This window comes from Triturus cristatus, chromosome 4_2 (genome assembly GCF_964204655.1).
Source record: "Triturus cristatus chromosome 4_2, aTriCri1.1, whole genome shotgun sequence".
NCBI classification, from domain to species: domain Eukaryota; kingdom Metazoa; phylum Chordata; class Amphibia; order Caudata; family Salamandridae; genus Triturus; species Triturus cristatus.
The window spans coordinates 23573246-23597163 of NC_140586.1; the positions used below are offsets into that span (position 1 = coordinate 23573246).

General features: G+C 48.8%; 1 protein-coding gene across 1 annotated transcript in view; it reads left to right on the plus strand.

The window, feature by feature from the left end:
• The first annotated feature begins 2453 nt into the window (after positions 1-2453).
• The window catches only part of DNAJC22 (DnaJ heat shock protein family (Hsp40) member C22), a 77574-nt gene continuing 56109 nt past the window's right edge, over positions 2454-23918 (plus strand). Inside the window, exon 1 of the mRNA XM_085600258.1 lies at positions 2454-2600. The gene's annotated coding sequence lies outside the window, so the exon portion shown is untranslated. The remainder of the gene's footprint in view (positions 2601-23918) is intronic.

Here is a 23918-nt window from a genome sequence, read left to right on the forward strand (position 1 = left end):
CGTCCGACAAAACTGCCAGGGCTGCTTTGAGTTCCTAGTCCGGCCCTGGCTCAAACCTCGGGGGCGGCACCCATAGAGGCGCCCTGGGCTCCAGGGCCTGAGCACAGGCCGCAGAGGCTGCTAGGCCTGGGAGCGCTGAGATCAATCCTCACACCCCCCGGGGGCTGATCGCTGTGTTGTCTGTGCTGTTTGTAAAGTGGTTGATTAACAAGGCCCGTAGATCGGGTTATCGATCGGGCTCCGGTCCCTTTAAGCCCGCTGTGTTCACATCCCATAAATCTATAGTCACGTTGCGCAGTTCCCAGGCCGGAGATAAATTCCCGATCGAAGCCTCAATTGAAGCTTTGCTCTCAATCAAAGCCCTGAATCTTCCCGGCATTGGATGGGGTCTGTTGGGTTTATCCTTGTGTGAAAGGCGTGTTCTAAGTCCAATCAAAGGCTGTGTTGGTTCCCACAAAAGACATTTTCTCAAAAAAAGACAACAACGGCCCCTGACTGACCTGTCTGAACACGTGACGTCACCCTAGAACACAACTGTCCTGGCCCAAACCCACCAACTGCCTGGCTAAAGACCAAACCGCCAAATCATGATGGTACTATCCCGGGCAAAATCATAATGGAAAAGGCAATTATCCTGGTCGAATCTCAAATTTCCGGTGACATTTTGTCTTTGGAAAAATCAAATTGGGCAAATCTGCCTTTTCACAGCAAAAGTGAGCTTTCCAGAGATCAACCCAATCCTGGAGCTAAACCCAAATGTTGGGACAGGGCCAAGCTGTGGAAAGCAAGGCCCAGTTGCCCTGAGCAAGACCACGCTGTATGCAGTGCGACTGAGCTGTGTGGGGAATGACCCCACTCTCTGAGGTAAGAGGCTCTCTGGGGCAAGCCCCAATAGAGCGGAACAAGATCCAACTATCCGGGTAAGGCTCAAGGGTTGCAGAGCCAGACCCAATAGCCCTTTCTGACCAGACCCAAATGTCCAGGGCAAGACCCAACTGTACAAATCTAGACTCAACTTTCCAGAGTTTGACCCAATTGGCGGCCCAGCTCTCCAGTGTATGACGTACATCTCATGAGCAAAGCTTCTCTGTGCAGGAGCCAGACCCAAAAGTCTGGTGCAAGATCTAACTGTACTGAGCACGACACAACTGCCCTGGGCATAGAGTCAGATGGGGTACAGAGAGGCACAGTACATAGAGGCACATGAAGTACAGAGAGGCACAGGAAGTACAGAGAGGCACAGGAAGTACAGGAAGGCACAGGAAGAACAGAGGAACTCGAGGCGGTAGGGAGGGTCGAGGGAGCACAGAGAGGCACAGGAGATACAAAGGGGCTAGAGGCAGTATGGAGAGGTAGAGGGAGCACATAGAAGCACAGGAAGTACAGTGGGACTCAAGGCAGTACGGAGAGTCAGAGGGAGCACAGTGACACGCATGAAGTACAGAGGAACTCGAGGCGGTAGAGAGGGTCGAGGGGCACAGAGAGGCTCAGGAAGTACAGAGGAACTCGAGGCGGTAGAGAGGGTCGAGGGAGCACAGAGAGGCTCAGGAAGTACAGAGGAACTCGAGGCGGTAGGGAGGGTCGAGGGAGCACAGAAAGGCACAGGAGGTACAAAGGGGATAGAGGCAATATGGAGAGATAGAGGGAGCACAGAGAATCACGGGAAGTACAGAGACTCAAAGCAGTACGGAGAGTCAGAGGGAGCACAGAGAGGCTCAGGAAGTACAGAGGAACTCGAGGCGGTAGGGAGGGTCGAGGGAGCACAGAGAGGCACAGGAGGTACAAAGGGGCTAGAGGCAGTTGGAGAGTCAGAGGGAGCACAGAGAAGCACAGGAAGAACAGTGGGACTCAAGGCAGTACGGAGAGTCAGAGGGATCACAGAGAGGCTCAGGAAGTACAGAGGAACTCGAGGCGGTAGGGAGGGTCGAGGGAGCACAGGAGGTACAGAGGGGCTAGAGGCAGTTGGAGAGTCAGAGGGAGCACAGAGAAGCACAGGAAGTACAGTGGGACTCAAGGCAGTACGGAGAGTCAGATGGAGCACATAGGCGCAGGAAGTACATAGGAACTCGAGGCAGAGGAAGCACGGAGAGGCGCAGGAAGTACAGAGGGCCTCGAGACGGTATGGAGAGGTAGAGTTATTACGTTGAGGGACAGGGACTACATATGGGCTTCAGGCAGCAGCACCGAGAGGCACCGTGAGCATAGAGAGGCACAGGAGATACAGAGAAGCTCAAGGCAACAGCGGCAGAGGGAGCACAGAGGGGCTCGAGTCAGTACAGAAACACGGGGTTGATAGGAGGGTACGGAGGACTGGAGGGGCTGCGAATGAATAGTACAGTGGAGCTGGCGCGAGCACAGACAGGGAGCTCTCAGTCTCTAGTGCAGAAGAGCGAGGGGGAAGGGGTGGGGGGCTGGGAGTTGTGTGGTGCCTGATGCCGGCGCCCTTCGACCCAATCCCTGCTTGCGATGTTGAAATCTAGAGATGGGCAAAGTCTGCTGAGAGATGCCTGCTGGGAGGGGCCAGAGCGCGCACACCTCAGCAGACTCTCACCTGTACTGTAAGGTGGCATGGCGGAGAGGACGGAGCACAGGAGGGCAAAGTAAGTGGTTCACAGCATGGTGACTGTACCGAGTCTTGCCACGCCACCATTTTTGTATCAACCGCTATCCCCCAGATCCGCAGCACAGAACTGTCGGCACTGCTCCTGTTTCCCTGTCTGAACCGGGCTCTCTGTCAATACAGCTCACTGTCCCTCCATCTGTACTGGACACCGTCCTCCTAGGGCTACCTATACCAGGCTCTGAGCCCCAGAACTCCCTGTTCTGGACACTATGCCCCCAAAGATGTCACTCTGTGTCAGACAGTATCCCACTGACTCGTCCGTCCCCTTTCCCGTCTGTACTGGGACCTGTCTCCCTAGACCTGACTGTACTGCCCACGCCTCCCCTCCCAGATTTTATATACTGAACCTTGTCTCCCAAGGATTTTTGGGCCCCTTTCCTCCAGGAGTGTATATACCGAGCACTGACGTCCCAGACCTTTGGTACGGTGTCCTGCCCTGTCCGTTGTCTGTTCTGGGCTCTGTCTCACCAGAGATGTCTGTGCCAGGTGCCCATGACGTGCCTTGAGTTTCTCATAACCTGTCCTGAGTTTTAGAGCGGGCCCTGTTTCTAAGACAGTGCATTTCCCCATAGTGCTCCCGTGCATGGACCTTTTCTGCCTCGAGCTGTATCCACCGAGTAATGTCCTACCGGCCTGCCTGTCCCATACGCCCAGACTGTGGGAGGTTCTATCCGCCCAAAGCGGTCTGTACTTAAGTGCTGCCCCTACGTCTCTGCACGAGACTGCTCCCCGCGCAGATGTGTCTTTTGAACCCTGTCGCCCCCCGCCCTGTAATGTGTCTCTCATTCGGAGCCGTCCTGGTCCGAGCCCCAGCGTTGCTTGCACGTGAGCAGTGGCGCTGTAGACTCCTCTCTACATCATTCTGCGCCACCTCCTTCCCAGCAGAGCTGTGTGTACCAGGCCCTGAACTACTGCGGGTGCCGGTAGTGTGGAGTCTTGGGCCTTAGGCCCACATGCCTAGCAATGAGGGTACACAGACACTGTATTAGAACTGGTCCCTTTTATTAACAGGGTCACCTGACTGGTAACACCTGTGATGGGTGGGTGTTAGTGTGTGTTTGACAGGGTGAAACATTAGAACGTGTCCAGCTGGACACTACATCCCTCCCAAACTTTAATGAAAAGAAACAAACAAAAGTCCAACCTGGAAGAAGACAAATAAACAACTCATAGCACCAAATGAGTCTCTACAGGTCGTCAGCCAGGCAGCGCTGGAGCTTTGGACCACATGGTCAGGATGCTTTGGTCCGCCTTGGTGATGCACTTCAGACCGGCCTGGTCTCGCGGTGTTGGAGTCTATTTACAAAGTTCAAGTATCAGTGCATCTGGAGCGGTGGTGGAGTCCACTCTGGAGATCTCGCCAGTGCTGAGGTTCCGGTGGACGACAAACTTACAGCTGTTGGGGATGATCTCAGTGTATCAGGCCTTCCCTTGGAGGCGACATGTTGATAGTCCTTCTAGCTCCTGACAGCCGAGCAACTTCAGACTTGCCTATCTTGACTGGACTCCTCTCTCACTGGAGCCTCCTGGAGGGTCTTCCTGCTGGGCTGTCATGGGACCGTGTGGACTGTGCGGGCTTCGTGTAAGCCGTGCAAAGGCGTAACTGAGGAACTGCCAACAGGACTCACAGCCAAGTCGCTCATGTAGCCGCAGAGAGTGGTGTCTCGGTCTGGACGTTCTCGTCGTTAGGACTCAGGTTCTGTGCCTTCCTCCGGTGGTCTTTGGTTGACCAGTCTTCAACTGTGACCTCCATGCTTCCCGTGCCCGTCGTGGAGCTGCTGCTGACGCATCTCTCCTATTTGGATTCCCCTCTCACAGGAACTCTGTCGAGGCCCTTGCCCCTGGATTGCCACGTGACCTCGTGGGCTGTGCGGGCCTTTTCGTAGGCCACGCTGAGGGGTCGCTGCGGAACTCCCAACAGGGCCACGGCAAGTCTTGTGTAACCTCAAGGGTGGATATTCCAATGTTCGGGTATGCTCTACTTCGGCAGGCTTCAGGTTGACGGGGGCACACAGAAGGTTCCTGGGTGGCTCGCCTCGAACTCTGGTTGCCTGGAGTGTGGGGATCCACTCTGGCGGTGCGATGCTCCTGGGTGATGATGCACCTGGATGACGATGACAAAACAGCGATTTTCCTTCAGTTGAGCAAACAGGCAGTGATCTATGGTCTTGGGTGACCTTACGGAGTGAGGACGACTAGAGGGACTTCGCAGCCCATGTCTTCATCTTGCGGAGGCTGTTCTTCACCCGTGGCCATCTGCGGTGAGGAGCAGGGATGCCGTCCGACTTGGACTGCAGATGCTTGTGACTGGACAGTCGTGCTGGGAAGTGTCGGACAGAGACGCGGTTTGCACTGGCTGCGGCTTACATTTGGTTCTCCCATTGGACTGTCTCCAGGGACGTTGGTCCATCTTGATGGCTGTCTGGTGTTTCTGGGTGCGCTCATCTTGTGGTGGTACGAGTCCTCTGTCCTGTTGCTCTGTTCCTTTTTCTCCTGAGCACCTGTGGTGGTTGTCTGCCCTGTGGCTTTGTTCCACTTTTCTTCCTTTCTTCGCGGAGTGGCGTCCTGCCACTCTCTTCTCCTCCTTCCGACCAGGTCCTCACTTGGATGTGGCGTCCTGCCACATGTCTCATGTTTGCGCCACGTGGACATCTCGCTTGTCGCAGCAAGTTCTTGGGACAGTCTTTACTCTTCTGCGGACCTGTCGCCGGGCTGTCCTGTCAGTAGTACTTGCTTCTTCCTCTTGGGGACCTTTCACGGGCACCATCCCCTCCTCAGGGATTTCGCGGTGCTCCTCTTCTCTTTACTTGAGAGTGTCGTGCTTGCACTGTCGTGGCCCATAATCCTGCCTCCCTTCGGGCATGCTTGGTGGAGTTGGTCACTTCGAGTGACGTGCTCCATGCAGGTGGTGCGACTGTGGCGTCCGGGCATGTGTCGCCTGATATCAGAACATACGTCGTGGTGGCGGCTTGCCACATGGGGTGTGCGACTCTCCTCTTGCCTGTTGTGGATCTCTGGCGAGTCCGTCTTGAGGCAGTGTGAGGGAGGACACACTGCTGTGTTTAGCCCACTGCGAGATTCGCTGGCATGGTGGAGATGTAGATGATCTCCCTGCGGTTTTCAACGTTGCTTTTCTCTGACTCTCCCTTTCTTGCAGTGGTGGCTGTTCACCATTAGGAGTGAGTGGCGCTGTTTCCTCACTTGCAGTGGTAGCAGACAGCCACTGGGGTTGCGTATTGCTCACTTCTCTCCTTGGGTGTGATTCTTTCTTGTTGTGTGGCCTCTTCTCTCTGGCCGGCACATAGTGCGCCTTCACAGGGAAAGCAGATCTCTGGCTGCCGGCAGCGGAATTAGTGGGCATTTACAGTCTCTGGTGAATTCCTATTACGTCCTCTGGGGGCAGGGCAATTTCGCTGACGTTGTGGGCTATGCTGCTCCTTTTCTTCTTTGATCTTCCCCTTGTGCGCGGAGTTACAGTCTCTTGACCTGCAACGGATAGGTAACTCACTTGAGCGTGAATGGTACTTTTGCTGAGTTCCTCTCTTGACTTCTCCGTGGCACAGTACGGCGAGTGTGTCCAGATGCATATTTCTGTCAGTACTGCAGTCACAGCAGGGGTCCCCTGGCAGGGGGGTACTCTCCAAGTTATGTGTGGCAGAATAGCTGTAAAGCTCAGCATATATACAGTTTTGTTTGCGCTGGCAATGTGATTGGTGTGCCCCACTTTCCTAGTCTGTGCTTAAGTGTTTGTGGCTATGTGTTGGGGCATTGCTCGTTCTCTTTCATGCCCAGTGTAGGGCACGTGTGGCCGACATCTTCATCCTCAGGCCGATCAGCGGTACTTTTGGCAATGCTGCCTTACCACTTGTTGCCATACAGGCTTACAGATGTGTCTCTCACGGGGTAACCTCTCCTTCCTTCACATACAGCCTACCCTTTTGCATGGAAGAAGCTTGTGGTCCTTCTCCTGTGTAGTCTCTGTGGTGCCTCGTGTGCCTTCCCTGTGGCACGGGGACTTTGCTTTAGTCGACAGCTGGTTATTCCACTTAAGAAGCGATGACGGCGAGACACCACCCGGTGGCGCTGCAGGTACCATTCCTAGCTTCGTGCAACTACAGGTCGCAGCTTGCGCAGGCAGAGCGGTAGGTCATCATTGCTGCAGTGGGCTGTTGCAGAGGTATGTGCTTGCACTGCATACTTCATGCTGTACGGCAGAGCTTTTGACAATTTCCAGGTAGGTTTGAGGGCAGCCATTCAGTCACCTGGGGCTGCTCTCAGGCTCTGCTGTCACAAATGCTTTAGCCCTCCTTTAGCCCATCTAGCTGAGCGGGCACGCTGGTGTGGAAGAGCGGTTTGCTTGCTGGAGGGGCAGGGGTTGTCGCTGCTAAGGCGCAGTAGCGCCGAGTTTCCTTCCAACACAGGCTTCGGCAGCCTTCTCCTTGAGTGCGCCACAGGCCTCTCCAGTCTCGATGCCTGTTACAGGCGGTGTCACGGGGTTTATGTAGGACTTCCGCATACCCTGGCAGTTGTCTTTTCAGCTCTAGGTCGAGCATGCCCTACCGCAGGGAGGATGACAGCATGCGGAACGGCCTGCGGGAGCGCTGCTGGTCGGGTCATGCTGGGAGGCTGTGGGAGCACTGGGGCACGCGCATATGGGGTGCAAGGTTCCGGCATTCGTACTGCACGTCTTCTTGGCCTTGGAGCGGTGGGGCAGGCAATGCTCCGGCGCGCTACCGCAACCCTCTCTGGCCGTAACAGCTTGTCTGGTTCTGCTGGGGCTGCAGACATGGGCGCAAATTCACTCCTCCATTACGGGGGGGGGGGGTCATACCTCTTGGACCTCCATGGCTAGAATGAACTCCACCTTACCAGCCGGCATTTGGCAGCTGGCCAAGCTTCTGGCGGGTACAGGGGTGCACTATAGGTGTTCCATCTGCCTCAATGTTGGCACAGTCTTCATCCCGCCATGTGGAGGTGGGTTGGCAGTAGGAGAGCGCTTCGGGAGCAGACCTAGCTATGACACATCCCCCAGATTCCTAGCTCTCGCCCGCCGACAGCAGGTGTGTGGAGGTCGAGACAGGGCCACTCTCGGCTCCTCTCACCTGGGCAGTCCGTCCGTTATCGGACGGTCACAGTTCTCTCCCCTCACGCGGGCGATGCTGGGGTGGAGTCTCACCTCCTATGGTGCCGATTGCATTGCCTGCGGTCACCTCGGGTCCGCTGCTGGGCTGGTCAGTGCAGCGGGCTGCAGCCGGGTCAGTATGCGGTCGGATGCAGGACGAACTGGATGGCGTGTGTCCAAGCGTGCCACAGCTCCACTGCTGCAGTCGCTCAGCAGCAGGTGCGGGGGGGGCCCTCTGTGCGAACGACACTTTCCCCCACACGGGACTGGGATGCGGCCTCCTCCTCACGCATGGGACAAGACCCACTTGTCGCCATTGTGAAGTCTTGGGCCCTAGGCCCACATGCCTAGCAATGAGGGTACACAGACACTGTAGTAGGGTACTAGAACTGGCCCAGGGCACGTGCGCCCAGCCTCTTTTATTAACAGGGTCACCTGACTGGTGACACCTGTGATAGGTGGGTGTTAGTGTGTGTTTGACAGGGTGAAACACTAGAATGTGTCCAGCCAGACACTACAGGTAGGGGTCTCTGTTCTCCTAGACTTGGGTATTCAGACTCTGTCTCTCTAGACCTGACTTTATTGCGTCCTGTCTACCGAAGTTCCCAATACAAATCTGCACCTGGCCCTACCGCCAATACCTCCCCAAAGGCGTCTGTACCAGTACCCACAGAGCTATCTAGTGTCCCCCCCCCCCCAAAGAACTATCTGTATTGGATCCGACTCCTGGCCCACATGAGCAGTCAACATTCGACCCTGTACACCTGGTGATGTCTCTTCTCCTTGCTGTCACCCACAGCTGCGAGTTTGTACTTTTCTGTCTCCCCACAACAACCTCCTGTAGTGGTCCCTCTCACCCCAGTGGTTCCTGTGCTATCATCCACAATTATGTATATGGGAGGGCCAGGAAGAAACATGGGCAGGTCTTGAGGATGTGTGGAGGAGCAGGCAAAAAAAGATAACAGGGTTTTGGGGAGATCTGGGGCTAGAAGTACTAAGCTTCAGGTCGAAAACACTAGTCACCGTTTTTGTCTTCTTTTTGCAGCTAGAAATTATTTTGCAAATCAACCTATGTACTAATTGTCTTGTCCTCAAAATAATCAGAATGGGTCGTAGTCTGACCTGTTTAATTAGTATTCACTCTGAGACTCACTCCAACTAGGGATGGTGGCCTGCAAGGGCCATCAGACTACCGTGCCTCTGAGTGTTTTTAAATAAAGAAAACCTTTTGTTTTAAAGCAGCCTTAAAGGAAATAGGGCTACTTTTGAAAAAAATTGTTTTTTAAACGTTTCATTTACATTTGCCAGTGGTTTTCCTGGACCACTGCCCATTCTCCCTAATACTTTTACACAAAGTTAACAATGGGAAAGTTCCCAAAAGTGACCCAATCCCTGGTGCCTGCACGTCGCTTCTTACTTGCACCGCCTCCCGTAGACTCCCTTTCATGAGGTGGACGCAGCCGATGTTGAACCAGATCTTGGAGTGAGGCTCCACAACGCCGGTGAAGATTTTTAAGACCGTGTCTGGGTCGTTGTTGTCTAGGACCAAGACTCCCTCGTGCCAGCCATTCACTAGGTCCTTGTAAGTCATCCTGCCCGGCGTGTAGGTGGCTGTCCGAGGAATGCTCTCCGGGCTGTGGGGAGACGAGCAGACAGGGACGCGCTCTTCAATTCAACTTACCTGGTGCTATACAGAAGGGAGCTTGCAGCCTCAGGCGCTCCTGTTTACCCGCCGTGAGGGCAACGGCCATCAATCCAGCTTCCCGGTCTCTCCAGCCATGAGGGGAACGGCGTCCAGAGACGGGGACTACAGGATCCAGCAGCCTTTGCCTGGCGCCTGCCTCTGACGCCGCGCAGCGCGCCAGGAGGCAGTACCTCAGCGCCCCCAGCCTCCCGCAGCGCGGGACGCGCCCGGGCCAAGGGCGGGCCTGCCCTGCGCCCGTCCATCGCCAGGAAGAGGCAGGGCAGGGCCACCCCCCCTTTCATCTGCAAGTGAGGACCCTTGTGCAGGCTGTGGAGCTTGTGTGCAGGTACTGTTGGTCTTGGGATTTATCCGCTCTTATTTCCTTAGATGGACTCAAGCTCAAGGATTGTATTGTTACTTGTACACTCTAAGTGTCATCTGCCCTGACGATTTAAGAGTGCTCATATTACTTATATAAAATCTGGCCAAGACTCTATCGTAAGAGCCAGGATTTTGCATTGCACATTGCACCTTAGCGCCCCTACTGTGACCAACTGTTTCTTTAATATGATAATCACTCACATGATAAGTATCTAGCATTTTTCAAAGTCCTGAGGAATATTTTTAATTTGTTATTTGTTCTGCTTGTTGTAACTTTTTTGTATTTTGCACATTCCATATTGCACTAGTCACTTTATCTTTATAAGCAAATCTGCACTTTATAAGGGACTTGAGTAAATAACCCTGAATGCCCATAAGCTGCTAAACATGAACAAGCGGAAACTAAATCCAGGGAAAAGTGTGGCGGTAACTTTAGATGCCTTTTTAACGAGGGCCAAATTTGTCCTCATTAATGAAATTAAATCGACAGAGCGCAGGTTATCCCTGGAGCCTCACATCTCGCAAGGCAGGCTCTCCCCAACTCCTACTTTTCCTGATGCTCTGTCGGGGTCTAATCAGGACATATCCCCATCACGGCTGAGGCAGTCGCCACTCGTCCCAGCAACACTGATTAATTCTGTCTCCTGCACATCTCTGGAGCAGGAATCTAGCCCTGTTAAAACGAAATCGAGAACTAGAGGGCAGAAAGCAAAAACAAAATCTATCCGCATTAACGAATCCCCTGCTGTAATAAGGAAGAACATCTGGTAGGAAAGAGCTAGTTGCTCCTACTACAAGTGCTGGTAGTGAGGGCAATCCTACTTCCCCGAATCAGAACAGGGCAGGGCCACTAACTGTCAGAACGTTGGAGGGGGACTTTTGGGGCATGCTTGAAACATACTCATGGCACGCAGGGTTAGCTGGATTGGGAGCTCACGCAAACAGGGGACAGGTGACTGTATTATCATAAATTTTGACAACCCTTTCACCGCAGGCTGTATTCTCTCTAGGGACCGCAGTCTCACCCCCTTAGTGGGTTCTGTCATTAAGGCATTACCTTTGGGATATTTTTACAGGCCACTTTCCTATGGGGACATGACCGCAGATGCCCATGGGGTACCCCACCATGGGGGCTGCTCAACAAGACCATTCCCTAGACACCAGTCCATTCCCTTGGTCCAACCACTGCTAGAATTAGATAGGAAATTTGGTAACGGCCATATAGTGGCGTCAAACAATAGATTTGCTGCCTTAACAGGCATGGAGGAATGCGATTGACTGCGGGGCCCCGTACTCCTTGGGCCCGAGCCGATCGTACCTCTTCAGGCTCTAGGGGAGGTAGTTGTGGGGCTCCCAGTGTTGAGTTCGAATAATTTCCTATCCTGGAATATAGCAGGGCTGGCAACTAAGCTTCAGGATCCACGGTGGGTGTCTTATGTCAAGCAATGTATGGTAATTAGCCTCCAGGAAACATGGTTGGTGGATTGCGACCTATTCCTGGAGGGCTACAAGGCCTTTTTCGTCCCAGCCAGACCATCTGTGAGTGGGAGACCAAAGGGAGGACTAGTCACATTTATTTCTGTGGCTATTGTTCGTAAGTTGCAGGTGATGTCCACCACACATCCAGGAATTCTGGCATTATTGGCCCGAAGGGGGACATCAGCTGGGGAATTGTTAACTTTTACAACTCATTCTCCTCCCCGCATGAGGCTAGTAACATAACTGCCCTGGGAGTAACCATAAAACAATCCCTGGGCCCAAGTCTTCATAACCTTTTGGTCTCTGGCGATTTTAATATACATCCCTGTGGTGAGCCAACAACATCGTGTATTTCTGAGCTGGGTTGTCCCCGTATAAAGGGTTTTCACTTTGAACATACCGCTCAAGGGGAGCTGTTAAATACCATGATAAATTAACTAGATTTGGTGGCTACAATGACTTTAACTGACCCGCGCACTTACTTTCCTGTGCTTACCTTCAATGGACACGGGAGGGGGTCTTTTATCGACTTTATTTTAATTTCATCCTCCTTACAATTTTTTACCAAAAATTTTAATATTGCAGAAAGTGAATTTTGTGATCATAACCCCTTAACACTTCACATGACAGGTCCACTGTCAGCAAAATTTGGGGATGTTCCAAGTAAGGACGTACTGAGACCAACAGATGGGAAGCGCACACTAAAATGGTCTCAGGTATCCCCAGAAATATTTTATAACAAGGTTAAAATAGCATGTGCTGATGAACTGTCCCTATGTACAATGGAGTGGTCTCCTTCAAAAGAGATCCTTGGTGCATTCGAGTCTATTTCACAAAAAGTGGCTGAATTGCTATGCGCTCCAGCCAGAGGACAAACCTTGTCTGGTCTTAGATGGTTTGATTCCCATTGCTCTAAAGCAGCCAAGAGGTTGAGGGAAGTCCTGTCATCCAAACCTAGAATACAATTGGAAGTCTCCAACTGTCGTAGGGAATACAAGGCAGCCCTTGCCAAGCGGAAGGGAGCATTGAAGGAAGAAGCGTGGAAGGAGTTGATCGATTCCAGCACTCAGAAATAGCTCGAGGTTCTGGAGTGTTGTGAATAGGCCCCTGTTTGACCATGAAGGGAGGGGGGGCTTGACTCACACATCACTGAGGAGGAGGGGGTACTTAATTTTAAAACTATGTTTAATTGCCCGCCTGTGCTTAACTGCAGGAACTCCCAGGACAGAAAGGTCCCAGAAATAACATTTGAGAGGGGTGAGATCCTGGAAGGTATCACAGGATTATCTGTTGGTAAAGCGCCTGGTCCTGATGGGATCCCCCCTGACTTATTTAAGTCAGACCCCTCCTTTTGGGCGCCGATACTGGAGGCAGTTTTTAATGCTGCAGCAAAGAATGGTTGTCCCCAGTCTTGGGCAACCTCTACTATAGTTCCTGTTTTTAAAAAGGGCGATAGAAATAGTACCCACTGCTATAGACCAACTTCGCTCATTTACTCAGTGGTAAAAGTGGTGGGACGGGTCCTCCTACAGAGATTATCAACTTGGGCGGAGGACAATAAGATTTTGTCGGAAGTCCAGTATGGTTTTCAACCGGGACGTTCCACCGTTGCTCAGTGTCTTAATTTATTTATGATACTGAGCAAATATACTGTTGCTCGTACTGGGACCATTCACCTTGCCTTCATGGGCTTGTCATCTGCGTTTGACTGTGTCAACAGGAACAAGCTATGGCAGTCCATGAGGACAATGGGAGTGGAGAACAGTATTGTCAATTTTCTGGAGGACCTGCACATGTCACCTAAAGCCAATGTCAGGTTCTCACAGGATTTGAAGGTCACAAGGGATTTTAATATCAAAAAGGGAGTCCGGCAGGGCTGTATTTTGGCCCCTTTTTTATTACATTTTTATATCAATTAACTGGATAGCGTACTAAGGGCAACAGGAGTTGATTACCCAAGTGTAGGACGGTGAGGGATTCCCGTCCTGTTATATGCGGACGACGCCGTCCTCATATCCAGGACTGAACTGGGTCTGCAATCGCTTTTAACTACCGTCTCCAGATTCATGACTGACCAGGATTTGGCAATTAATCATTCCAAGTCGTATGTCATGCAAGTGGGGCAATCGGGGGAAAAGAACTTCCAGTTTAGTGTAGGTGATTTCAAGATCCCCCGTACGAATATATTTTCCTATTTAGGGGTCCTCTTTGATGACCAGCTCAAATGGGGCCCCCTATCACAGAAAAAAAGGGGATCTGGCCAGAGTTAATTCAGCAATTTTTAAATTTGCATCTAAAATAGGGAAGAAACCAACAGGAGCCATGCTGCAAGTGTATCAGGCCAAAAGCCTGGCCATAGCTTCTTATGGCAGTGAAATTTGGGGATACACTGTTGCAGAAACCTTCCAGATAGCGGAAAATGATTTTTTGAAACGCTTACTATGTGTTCCCCGTGGCACATCTAATTTAGCGGTCCACGAGGAAATGGGGGTTCCCTATTTAAGTGACGCACTTGCTTTGCGACCCCTGATATTTTGGCTAAAATGTTGGTTGAATAAAGATCTTTCTCTCATCCACCTGATCCTAAGAGAATGCATGTCTCTTGACAACTCGGCTCGTATTCTGTGGCTGAGATATATTAAAAAAAGCTTTGATGGGTTAGGGCGGGGGGACTTATTTGCCAACCCTGATGTTATTACAAAGAAAGATGTGGATTCGACCAAATTAGCCTTTTTGTCACTAAGGAATATGGAAAGGGAAGCCAAGAAGGTGCTGAAACCTAGCGTGCGGACGTATATAATGCTTAAAACAACCACCATGACAAAACCCTACCTCATGGGGACTTTGTCCACACACGAGAAATTTTTGTTAACCAGGTTGCGGTTGAATCTTTTTCACCTTTTGCTCGCCAGACCCAAGGGTTTTAATAGAGGTCAAGAGCTAGCGCCCTGCGGCTGCGATGGACAGTCTCCGCAGGATATGCAGCACTTCCTGTTTCTATGTAAATTATATAAAATTCCTCGTAAACGCTTTATGGTTCCTATTTTAAAAAGAATTAATTTTAGACAGGCTCGCCCGGCACTTGTGTACCTGCAATTATTGAAAGAGGACTGTATATTTTTTATAGTAGGGTTTTTAAAAGCCACTATTAAATCTAGGGGTTATATGGATGTGTAAAGAGTGTTTTCTCAGGCTTTTTTATTTATTTCATGTAATTTCAACTGCTGTGTTGGTTGTCATTTTAACTTATGCACTTCTACTTAAATTGTTTTATGTCAATGCAACTTTTATGGTTTGAAAGCAAAAACCGAATAAAGTTTTTCTGACTGACTGACCCCATCCCTTTTCAGAATACGTTACCACCCCAACTTTGGAGCTGGTAACATTTCAATGGTTTGGGACCAGAATTCCAGTTGTAAACTGTAAGACGTTGAATTATTATTTGGGGTGGGCAACTCCCTACTTCAAAGAACAATGACAACTCTTTTCAGGGTGAACCATCAAAGTCACTAAATGAATCTAAGTTCAATCCCTAGGTAGCTATGGCACAGAGCAGACAGGCGTAACATAGTGAAATTTGTAAAGTATTTATGTATACCAAAACAGTAACAAGTCAAAACACCATGCAATAAAAATACGAAACTAAATTAGAAAATAGAGTAAAGTTTAATAACCAAAATTACACTAAATCACAAAAATCCAATAAGGTCAACTAAATATTAATTTTTGAAGTTTTAAGTAGAAAATGCAACAAAAAACATATGTTACTAATGATCTACGACATTACTCTTCATAAAAAGCAAGGTTACATTTCAAATCACACCTATGTTAAACAATTCTAGTAATACATTTCTATGTCACACCTAAACTACTTCGGTTAACATGTGGGTGCGGACTAACAGTGAATATGATGCATCCCTACAAATTTCAGAATAACGTGGCGCTCTATCAGTTCCCCCCTTTGATGACAAATGTCATCACACCATCACATAATTCCCTTGGAGAAAGAACCGAACTAAACAGTACTTGTCGTCATCCTCCCCCGTCGGAATCTCTCCATGTTCTTAATATTCTGATATTGACTGTCCTGCAGTCTGGCCATTCGCATTTCACTCGCTCTGAGAGCTCTTTCAACTCTGTTTCCTCTGCACCACTTATAAGCTCTGATGAATCCCCACAAGAAGAATACACAGACCACAACAATAATGAGGGGATTTAGCACAAACCCAAGGAACCCCTTCCCCAAATTCGCAAACCAACTTCCCACACGACCAAATCCTTTACCAATCTTTTCCCACACCCCCTCTTCGGTCAAATCCTCAATCTCTTGATGAATTGTGGTAATATTATCTATATATCTCTCCAAATCCTTGCTGTTGTCTGGAATATAAGTACAACATTCCTGAAATTTCAATAATTTACAGACTCCGCCCTCTTTTGGTAATAATACATCTAAAGCAAGGTGATTCTGCAAAACCATTGTCCTTATCGATAACATCTCTCCATCCACCAGTATCAAAGACCTTGCTGTATTCATCGACAACTCATCAACCACAGTCGCCAGACTTCTGATTTTCACATCATTCAAGGCCACAGCCAGACTCGGTATCATTGCTCCAAAAATATCTCCAATCACCGTCCCTGCACTCGCAGCTCTTTTTGCTCTAGAATGGTGTCCAGTTTCCAAAAGCTCCAAATCTTCTGCATGATAGATTTTCGGAAAAATTATTCCCAAATAACATGTACCATACCAATTCGCAGGCAACCGCACATAAGCATTCCTTCCACACTCATAATAAACAGTTGTAATCACTTGCACCGAGCCTTGCAAAAAGTTCTTAGCGGAATCTTTCATAGTGAAAATATGATCACAATAAGTCTGATAACGTCTCACACACAACTTCCCCTTCTGCTCCTGGTCCAATGCGATGGGTCCATAACTCCCCTTAGATCTGTGTATTCTTTCCTCATCAGTCCAATCTACTGGACTATCCCCTGTATTTCGTGTTTCAGTTAGTTTTCTATATCTATCTTCTACTTGACCTATAAAATTTTTCTCTGTGTCTGACAACAAACAAGTTAAATTATGCTGATGAGCATAAGCCGTATCCAGTTCCAAAGACGGTATGAAATACTTCCGAAGTCTGTCCTCTGACTTGTAATAATCGTACTTATTCAAATGCTTGCAAGCTGGAACTTCAGGAAGTACAGCATCGTAACTGGAAAAGAAATACTCAAACTGACCTCTTTCATAGAAGATACTAAGCAACAAACTACAAGAAATTACATACATCAGTGGAAGATGATGGTATCTGATACCCTCATCCACGGAGGAAGGTAACTGCATGCACACATAACAGTCTTTCGCATCCATTGCATCCACATATTCATATAGCAGCTTCGCATACGCATTAAGCTTAAAATCACTTCTAGACATATCTATGTGAAATCTACAACTCTCTTCGATTAGTAAAGCTCTTTTAGCTCCTATAGTGACCTCCTTTTGGCTAGAAGTGGTAGGCGTAGGTGTTCTCTGTACCTTCACTTCCTGCTCATGTGAAACGATATATGAGGCTACAACTATTATGATTATAGAAACTAACACCAACCCTATAAGTGTACCTATCACTGATTTAGACCTGCGGTGAGTATTTCCAGCATCCATGATTTTGCAAAGTTCTCAAAGTTCTTGGTTGCAGCAACAATTAAGAGTCTATTTCTCCTATGGGTGTCACTTGCTAACCAGTTCGAACAACACTTCAAGAGCTGGAAATCCCCTTGCAACTTTCAGTTCATTATTTACACAGTCCATAAAAAGACTTCCCTAGCACTCTTTTGTCATCTTGACGGAAAGTCCCTAAATGTATTCTTCTTCCACTCGGGCCTAGGTTATCTTCTTTATAGACTTTTATATACAACAAGTTCACCTTCAGTCCAAAATAAGATCAGCTCCCCAAATCTCTAAAACATGCTGCAGAAATTCAAGACGAAGCAACACTAATTCCTGATGCGGTGGTACATAACCAAAGGTTGGAAAAACCAGCGTCTCCAGAATTAGTTCACGGATTTTGCTTAGAAGTGGTGGATTCGGAACAGTGAGAGTCAGTATTCCTTCGATCTCCACTCCTGGAACCAGCAGCAGCACATCCACTTTCAGGTTCGGGAAATCGTTGACCAGCGTCAAAGACTTCAGCCTCCCCGAGCTCAACACTCCTGGCATCAGTCACAGCATATGTCCACTCTGGTGAGGCGTACCTTTGACACAGCACTCTTGTTCTCCTGGACCTCCTCAAACTACCTCGAGCTTGCTCTTCGTCACTCTGTTCAGATTCAGAGGTTTCAGAAACTGGGGCAAGATCTCTTTCAGGTGCCAACCTCAGGTTCAGCCGCCTCTGACTTACAGGCCAAACCTCTTCTGCTTCTGTGGCACTTCTGCTCTCCCTTTGGGTACCCTGTCCACTACTTCCTTCTTCGGCAGAATTTGACTCTACTCCACCCACAGCAATACTTTCTCCGTCCGAGTCAAATTCGGGGCTTTGATTGACACAAACCCTTTCAGCTCGATCTAGTGCACAACCAACTGCGTCAGCAACCTTCACAGCTTGACTTGCCCTCTCAGATGGCCCTGCCACCTCAGCTGGATTTTCATTCACGAGAGGGGCTGTATCTTCCAAGGGTGCTGGATCTCTGCGGGTATGGGAGGCATGCACCCAGTTCGGCAACCCTCCACACTTCACTGCCGTATTCGTGACCAGTATTCCCTGGTATGGGCCACGCCAATGAACATCCAGGCAACTCTTCCTCACATGTTTGTGAACAAGCACCCAATCTCCTGGGCACAGGTCGTGGCACAGGTCACTTGCAGCTGGAACAGTTGCTGCTTGTACCTGCTGGGACACAGAACGGACTACGTCAGCCAGTCCCTTACAGTAGTCGAGAATTAAGTCATCAGTGATGCTAATCAGAGCAATAGCAGGTATCACTGGTAATCGCATTGCCCTGCCCATCAGGATCTCGTGAGGTGACAACCCCGTTCTCCTATCAGGAACACTACGAAGGCTCATGAGGACCAAGGGCAGTGCGTCAGGCGATTTCAGGGACGTCAATGAACACACTTTTGCCATCCGTGCTTTCAAAGTCCCATTAACTTGCTTAACAATCCCAGAAGCCTCTGGTCGGTAACTGCAATGTAACCTCTGATCCACATTCAAGGCAGCACAGAGCAATTTCATGATCTCACTGTGGAAGTGCGTCCCTCTGTCCGACTCCAAAGAGGTTGGAAAGCCGAACCTAGGGATAATTTCCCTCAACAACAGCTTAGCTACAGTGAGTGTGTCACACCTACGTGTTGGGTAAGCCTCCACCCACCTTGAAAAGACACACACCACAACTAGGCTGTACCTCAGCCCATTACACTTCGGCATCTCAATAAAATCCAACTGCATCCTATTGAAAGGCCCTCCTGACCTCCCAATGTGATTCAAAGTAACAGCAGTTTTCTTTCCCGCATTCATCTGTTGACATGTAACACACCTCTGACATACAGCTTCAGAAAATGCACAAAACTGCAGATTGTACCATGTCTGTCTGAACACTCGCACCATTGCATCTCTGCCAAGGTGTACTGCACCATGTATCAATCTTGCCATTGGGTTCAACAGACTTTCCGGTAGCACAGCTCGACCATCCCTTGAAACCCACACATCCACGTCTCCCTTCTCACATCCTAATCTTATCCAGCCATCTCGTTCTTGATCAGTAACCTCATCCTGCAATCGTTTTTTTTCCTCCCATGTATCGGCCATGGTTAACATCATGCTGAGATCGGTTCTTTCTTGGCTTTCTCCAGTGTACCCTCCGGTAAATATGCATCCTTGCTCTGCACAGAAACGGGCAACCTCGTCTGCGTAATTATTTCCCAGTGAAACTAAATCATTCCCTTTACAATGAGCAGAACATTTAACAACGGCAATTTCTTTGGGACATTGTAATGCTTCCAACAATTGTCTCACATATTCCCTATTTCTAATGGGCGAACCAGAAGATGTCATGAATCCTCTCTGTGACCATAACTGCCCGAAGTCGTGAACCACACCAAACCCGTGCTGACTGTCAGTGTAAATCGTTATCCGGATCTGATCAGCAGCCAAACAGGCGTGAGTCAAAGCAATGATTTCAGCTACCTGTGCGGAGTGTACTCCCTCTAAACAAGCAGCCTCAACCACTCCTGTGATGGTACATACAGCAAATGCTGCTCTTAATTGACCAACATCGTCTCTTAAACATGAACCGTCCACAAAGAAAATTTCAAAGGGTCAGGGAGCGGTTCATCAACAATGTCTGGTCTTGGTTTGGTGCATAGTTCAGTCACATCGAGACAATCATGATCCTCACAATCTTCACCATCTGCATTCTGGATAGGCATCAATGTTGCGGGATTCAAAACAGAACACCTCTTCAAATTCACATTTTCTGCAGCAAGTATAACTTGCTCATAACGTGTTAACCTGTTGTTCGTGAGGTGCTGTGTTTTGGTCCTTGTCATCAACAGTTCAACAGAATGTGACACATAAACAGTAAGTGGATGTCCCATTACAATACTCTCACACCTTTCAATGCTGGCACCTGTTGCAGCAACGGATTTAAGACATCCGGGCAACGCAGAAGCTACTGGATCTAAAGTAGCTGAAAAGTAGGCAACTGGTCTACGGACACCTCCGTGATTCTGAGTCAGAACTGACAATGCACAACCTTCTCTCTCGCAACAGAACAAAGTGAAAGCCTTGTTGTAATCAGGCACTCCCAAAGCTGGAGCGCGACACATGGCTTCTCTCAGCCTTAAAAATGACATCAAACAGTCATTGTCCCATGGTACCGGATCACTCACATCTTTGTGCGTCAGCCGTTGGAAAGGCTTCGCTTCAAAGGAGAAGTTGTGAATCCATTGGCGACAGTAGCCAACCATCCCCAAGAACATTCTGACTCCTCTCTGGGTGGTAGGCACAGGCATGTTCATAATGGCCTCAATGCGATCTGGTGACACCTTTCTCTTGCCCTTCTCAATTCTGTGACCCAATTACTGCACTTCACTCAGACAGTACTGCAATTTATTTGGGGACACCTTGTGTCCATTCTCTGCCAAATGATTCAATAAAGCAATGGTATCAATTCTGCAAGCGTCTTCGGTTTCTGAAGCAATGAGCAAATCATCTATGTATTGCACCAGAACAGAGTTCTGCAGCAACACAAGACTTTCAAGATTCTTCTTCAGGATTTGATTAAAGACCGATGGACTCTCTGTGTACCCCTGGGGGATACGACACCACGTTAACACATGGTTTTCCAGCCGGAAAGCAAAAAGAAATTGGCTTTCCTCATGGAGTGGGATCGAGAAGAATGCTTGGCACAGATCAATCACTGTAAACCACTCAGCTTCGCATGGAATTTGAAACAGGATCACAGATGGATTCGGTACCACCGGACAACATGTAACAACTATTGCGTTGATCTTCGCAGGTCCTGCACGATCCTGAATTTCCCACTCGGTTTTTTTAGTCCCATGAAAGGTGAATTACATGGGCTACCCATGATCTCTTTCAGAATCCCCTGCTTGATCATAGATTCGATTACTGGTTTGATCCCTGCAATAGTCTCGGGTGACAAATTGTACTGGGGTGTCCTAGGGAATTCTGCGTTCGGCTTGACCTGAATCTTCACTGGCTCTACACCTTTGATCAGTCCAATCTCCTCTCCAGTGAAATCCCACACATCAAGTGACACAGAATCCCTCAAGTCAAGTGGAAGTTCCTCCACTGTCAGCACTGGGTACATTTCTATGCACATGTGCTGATTTGCAACCTTGAAGGTCGCATCATCATCCTTTGTTTGTACTTCAACTCCCTTCGGTGTACAATAAATGGTGCAATTCAGTTTGCACAACAAATCCCTTCCTAACAGGCAAACTGGACTTGAGTCACACACTATGAACTGGTGTCGATCCCGGAAAGTTCCTATTCTCACAGGAATTGGCTCTGTCAATGGACTGGTCAATTTCTTATTTGCTACACCAAGAACTTGGATTGATTGTCCGAGAGGGGTAGGTTAGGGACTACTGCTGATCTTACAGTAGACCGGGTAGCACCAGTGTCAACCAAAAAGGTGGTAGGGTGACCATCAACATCTGCTTCTACAAATGGTCCCCTCTGGTCTACCACCAAGACTGCTCCAAGCGTGCAGTCTTCCTCCCCTCTCAGGCCCCGTCATGCCAACAGGTCTGGTCTGAACTCCTCATACCTTTCGAACAAGGGCATCTGTTGATAAGTCCGAGCTCCCTGCTGAACACATTGAACTCTAGGTGGCTGGGGAACTTGCACCTGCGGACTAATAGTCCTCCCTTTCACCAACCTTGGTCTAGTCACTGTGGGAACTATCTCAGGTACAGGTACCTGAGCTATCTCTACTTCCTGCTGCCCCTGAGTTATTGGGTTCAAGGGACACTCGCGTTTCCAATGTCCAACCTGGAGACAAAGATGACACGCAGTGGTCCTCTTCAATATCGCCACATCCATTCCTGTCTTGGGCTCAACTGACTTAGGTTTTCCCTGACCTTGGACATTCTGATTCCCTCCTTGGTTATTTCCCTGCCTCCTTCCTAACGTCCCTCCACTAGGCTGAGCTTGAGCCGTTTGCATCTGAACAAGCGTCAACTTGTCCTTCAACTTTCTGTGCTTCGATTCTATCTCATCTCTACAGTACCTGGCATACCGCAAAATCTCGTCCACCGGCTTATTCTGCCAGCAAATTAAATGTTGCTGTATCATGAGACTAACCTCTGCTCTCAACCCCAACACAAACTTTGAAACAAACTGTCCCATGTCTTTTGTATCCAAGGCATCTAATCCACTGTACTGCTTGAAGGCCTGCAAGAGTCTTTCATAGTACTCATGCACTGCCTCTTTTGGTTCTTGGACTGTCTTGGACTATCTTAACCCAATCAGTAACCTGAGGTGAAATTTTCGACTTCAGCCACGTAATCACTTGCTCAAACTTCTTCATGACTATAGGTGACGGACCATTTGAAACAGGATCCCTTTCGGGCTCTGAAGTCGGCCATTCAACAACAATTTTACATGCAGACCATAAATCGCCTGGAACCACAATGTCAAACAACGTGTTCAGATCAATCCATAACACCTTCGAGATCTTAACAAAATGATCAACCTGCTTGTACCACTCGACGGGCTTCTCCCGCAAGTGAGGGAAATCGTTCGTAAATGCAGCCAAATCACCCCTACTCCAAGGCGCATGCACGTATCCTCCATTCTGTACCTCTTGTAAAGGGAAATTTCTTACATCCACCATCCACCATCCCCCACCTGGAGGAGGCGTCTCTCCTACCATCTTTTTGGAACTCTTCTTCTTGGACCATCTTTCTTCCCATTTATCAAGCATGATCCATGCACGCATTGCTATAATCAAATCCTTGATGTGAGTCCTCAACCCCATGACCCTCTTCTCTTCCAATTCTTGGTCGCTATACTGCAATCTATGGCTTCCTGCAATGACTTTGTTTTAGACAGATCCACCTCATACCTTTTAGCCAATTCTGACAACTTCTCATGTGCAGTTCTTGCCTTGCGAGTCACATCCTTCGCTACAAAAAGTAACTCATCTTGTTCATACATGTATATCCTGTCGAGGCAAATTTCCACTTATTATTTCATCTACTTCTGCTTTCAACCTTACTACATCTTACATTCTCCCTTTCAAGGCTCCCCTCAGTATTTCTCGACGGATGTATGACGTTACAACGCACACTTTTACAACGCATGCACTTACAACGCATTTTTTACAACGCATAATCCATTACAACGCATGACATTACAACGCATGACACTACAACGCATTTTTAAAAACTACCTTTACAACGCCTTTCCATTACAACGCATAATACCTTTACAACGCATACCATTACAACGCATAATATTAAATTGCATTTAAGGTAAGTATTAGATAGTATAGGGGTAAAAGTTACTTTTCTAACTCCAGGGGGTGCAACAGTAGGGTAAGTGTTGGATAGTATAGGGGTAAAAATTACTATTCTAACTCCAGGGGGTGCAACAGTAGGGTAAGTGTTGGATAGTGTAGGGGTAAAAATTGCTATTCTAACTCCAGGGGGTGCAACAGTAGGGTAAGTGTTGGATAGTATAGGGGTAAAAATTGCTATTCTAACTCCAGGGGGTGCAACAGTAGGGTAAGTGTTGGATAGTATAGGGGTAAAAATTACTATTCTAACTCCAGGGGGTGCAACAGTAGGGTAAGTGTTGGATAGTATAAGGGTAAAAATTACTATTCTAACTCCAGGGGGTGCAACAGTAGGGTAAGTGTTGGATAGTATAGGGGTAAAAATTACTATTCTAACTCCAGGGGGTGCAACAGTAGGGTAAGTGTTGGATAGTATAGGGGTAACAATTACTATTCTAACTCCAGGGGGTGCAACAGTAGGGTAAATGTTGGATAGTGTAGGGGTAAAAATTGCTATTCTAACTCCAGGGGGTGCAACAGTAGGGTAAGTGTTGGATAGTATAGGGGTACAAATAGCTATTCTAACTCCAGGGGGTGCAACAGTA